This window comes from Sturnus vulgaris, unplaced genomic scaffold, assembly GCF_052056855.1.
Source record: "Sturnus vulgaris isolate bStuVul1 unplaced genomic scaffold, bStuVul1.hap1 Scaffold_212, whole genome shotgun sequence".
Lineage (NCBI taxonomy): Eukaryota > Metazoa > Chordata > Aves > Passeriformes > Sturnidae > Sturnus > Sturnus vulgaris.
In genome coordinates this window covers 74424-78340 of record NW_028276272.1, presented here as the reverse complement: position 1 = coordinate 78340, position 3917 = coordinate 74424, and positions in this window count along the sequence as shown.

Sequence of the window (3917 nt, the reverse complement as noted above, 5' to 3'; positions counted from 1 at the left end):
TGGCAGTTCATGGAACCGAGAGGCTGTTGTGACACACCAAGGCCTCGTGGCACCAAGGAGAGCATTGTGGCAGTGCAGAACTAAGGAGGCCATTTTGACAGTACAGACCCAAATGGAACCAAGGGTCCACTGTTATCCAGCAGGGCCTCGTGGAACCAAGGGGCCCTCGTGAAAGTGTGCAAGGGGCATAATGGAGTCAGGGACACCACTGATACTGAAATCTGCTGGATAGCAACTTTTGAACACAGTTTTGAGGATCTGAGAGCAGGTATTCTTTATTACACCATGGTGGCCACTTGGGCAATCCTTCATCTACTCGAGTGCACTGGCCACCAGGCAATCGGAGCTTTTATCACTCACACTGATGATGTATTCATTAGTTAACCCCACCTGGAATTTATTTGCCATAATTGCACCCCTTCTCACAAGTCCTTCTATGGTTCTTTGGAGTCTGCCTTCAACATGCACTGTCCTTTTTAGGTGACTGCTCTTTGATCCCCGCTTTTGAGGAAGGGCAATATTATTGTTGTGTATAACTTCTGCTTTTGTCAGCCTTGCAGAGCTGAGCTGACATTCTCCTTGCATTTTGTGCACGCTCTGTTTGCCTCAGCTACATCCTTTGTTGCGTTTCTCCAAGGCTGTGCTCTTCTGTTCTCTGCCCGCGATAAGTGTAAATGTTCTTCTGTTCTCCTGTCCTTGTCACAATGCTCCCCCCACGAGGCGTGTCTGCAAGCCCCTCCAACCCATGGACTTGGGGTGGGCAAGTGCTCCTGAGGGAACAGGGATGGGACAGCTGGGCTGGACTGGCGCAAGGGATGTTCCATTCCATGTCACAGCACGATCAGCAATCAACTGGGAGAAGCAGGGGGATGGGGGATTTGCGGGGGGGGGGGGGGAGTGTCACCATCTACCAAGACAGGCCGGGGATTGTTTGATCTCAGAGGTAATAGCAGGCAAATAGCAGGGGACAAATCAGTTTATTCAACAACAGCAATGCATTTTTATTGAATGCCAAACAATTCAGTTGCGATAGAGGGGAGAGATATAGGAAATGGAGTCTAGAGAGAGAAAAAGAGGGGAAGGGGGAAATAGCTACCAACAGACGAGACCAACGTCATGGTGCGCCAGCCAATGGAAGGGTGGTCATCCGTGGGGAGTACTCAGGGTCTCCTCCAGAGGATCGCTCTTTTATAGTCCTTTTTCAAAGCGAGTGGCTTGTGGCCAAGAGGTGGGGAGATTTATGGAGCATTGTGTGGTGCTCCAAGAGACAGGTGCGGTCGTGCAGTACATGCAGGCTTCAGCTGGTACCATGACAGCAGAGTCCAGTGAGCACAACACACCTGCAAAGAGTCCCTTGGCAAGCACCCACCTCAAGCAGGCCAGAAAATCATTGTCCAGAGTCAACCTGGGCGGGGGTCCTTGAGGTCTTCTTGAGAGGGTCATGAGGCAAAAATGAGGGAAACTTCACACCGACCCTTAGAGTGGTAGATGAGAGGCAGCCCTCAGGAAACGGTGGCCACCCAGAGCTGTTACTCCTAGCAGATTTTGGCTGGGAGCAAGCCTTGTATGTAGTGCTTTTTCAGGGGGAATATCAGTTTCAGCCGTGGGAACCTGCAAAAGCGGATGGTACTTTTCCATAGGAAGGAAAGCACAGAGCCTCAGTGCTCCAGGAGCTGATGAGAGGCAGTCCTCAACATTCCAGGATCAGCCAGTCTTGCCAGGTGGCCCCCGGGAGGCCCAGCCAGCCAGACCTGTTCCATGTTGCCTTGGTTCCATGGGGCCTCACAGTGTCACAATGTACTCCTTGATTCCGGGAGTCCCTGTAGTGTCCCGATATTCTCCTTGTCACAATATTCTCCCTGCTTCAGTAGTGATAACAATGGCCCCTTGCTTCCCTAAGGTCCTGCAGAGTCACCATGGCCCCTGGGCTCCATGTGGCCCTGCTGTGTAACAAAGGCTCCTTGGTTCTCTGGGCCGCACAGCTTCATCACTGACCCTTGGTTCCATTGGGGTCCCGAGTCTCACAAAGGTGGCCCTGATTGCATGAGGCACCAGAGTGTCAAAATGGTCTCTTTGGTTCCATGAGGTTCCGCAGTGTCCCCATGGTCGCTGTCAGAGGCTGAATGACATCAATGTCCCCAGACCCGTCGGGATGCTCGGAATGGCCGAGTGGGGCCGGGGCTGGGACAGACCTTGGAATGAGGTGGGACAGAGCCCCGCCCCCAGCCATGGCCTGGCAGATCTGCCAATCACACAGCAGGGGTAGCGCCCACCCAGCTCTGATTGGCTGAGCCGTCAATCAATCCCACACAGCAGGAGCAGCGCCCACCCAGCTCTGATTGGTTGAGCCGTTAAACAGTCACACAGCAGGAGCAGCGCCCAGCCTGCTCTGATTGGTTGAGCTGTCAATCAATCACACAGCAGGGGCAGCGCCCACCCAGCTCTGATTGGCTGAGCCGTCAATCAATCACACAGCAGGGGCAGCGCCCACCCAGCTCTGATTGGCCGAGCTGTCAATCAATCCCACACAAAGGCAATGAAACACAGCAGTGAGTGGGAAGAAAGCAGATGTCCCCGAAAAGAGGAGAGCTTACAAAACGCTAGGGAATTGAAAAAATCGGGCATGACGTCAAGCCCTGGTCTGAATCCTGAAATCTCCTGGGTCTGTGTCTCAGCCACACTGGAAGCCTAGCAGCTGGTAGCTCTCTGCATATCTATCTGGAGATCTTCTGTCTTTCTGTCTCTTTTTTCTCTTTTAACCTTCTTATCCTCTTTTACTGGAATGTTTTTGGGTAGTTTAACATTTTTATGCCTAAAGGTTTCCATCTTACATGGGCTGAGTTAATGATGTTCCTGCTACGCTAAGTGTTGCACGTTGAATTGGATGTTGTATGAAATCATTTGCCAAAGGAGCTCGGTTTTCTGTATTTTTCCAGTACACTTTTGTGTCGTTTTGACCTCTTGAGAATATCTGGCTGGGGTTTCTACTCTGCACCAAACTCGAGGAAAGGAACCTTTGCTCACCCTCAGCATTTCAGTGTTCTGCGGTGTTACAGGCGCGCAGGCTCAGCACGGCCTCTTGTTTCCATCAGGCCCTGCTGTGTCACACTGGCCCTTGGTTCCATGAGCATCTGGAGTGTCACACAGCCTGATGACATTTGTCCTTGCTGCCTCTCCCATCCCAGTGCTCCAGGAACAGCCCCGAGCCACCTGTGAGGGACAGGCCCTGCTGGCCCAGGCCTGGGCTCAGGCCTTGGCCTTTCTGCTTCCTCCAACCAGCCCAGGCCTTGCTCAGCATTGCAGTTCCCTGCTCACAGCCTCGGGCTCCTGCAATCCTGGCCTCAAGGATCTGCTCTCACCACTCCCTGGGGAGCCTTTGGCAGTCCCTGCCCTCAGTGGGGCCACTGATGCTCCAAGGGACTTGGAGTTTTGCTTCTGACTCCTTGAGCAGCTTCTTCAACCTTCTCTCAGTGCCTGGGGCTCCTGGACTCAGCCCCAAATCCACCGTTGGGGATCATTAAAATACAGAAAACCCTCAGGAGCTCTTTGTCTTCTTTCCAATGTCTTCCAGTCTCCAGGCCTTGTGCAGCTGCTTGGAGTCACTTTGGAGTTCTCTTAAGGAGGAAGATTTCAAGGTACAGCTCACGATTTTCAGTGTTATAAAAGGGAGTAATTTTTCTTTTTCAGTTCCAAGAAGAAGCAACTTAGGCATTCCCCAGGTGATCTTGATGCTGAACGTCTCCTTAGGAGGCGTGGGCCCACAGAAGAATGAGCCCCTTGCAGGCTGACCCTGTTTGGACAAGCTGCTCCCCAAGCCCAGCCTCAGCGTGTCTGACATGGCCCAGCTGGGACTGACATCCCTGGCCCTGCACCGGAAGCCCTTCCCCCCTGAACTCTGCAGCTGGCTGTCCCTGCCC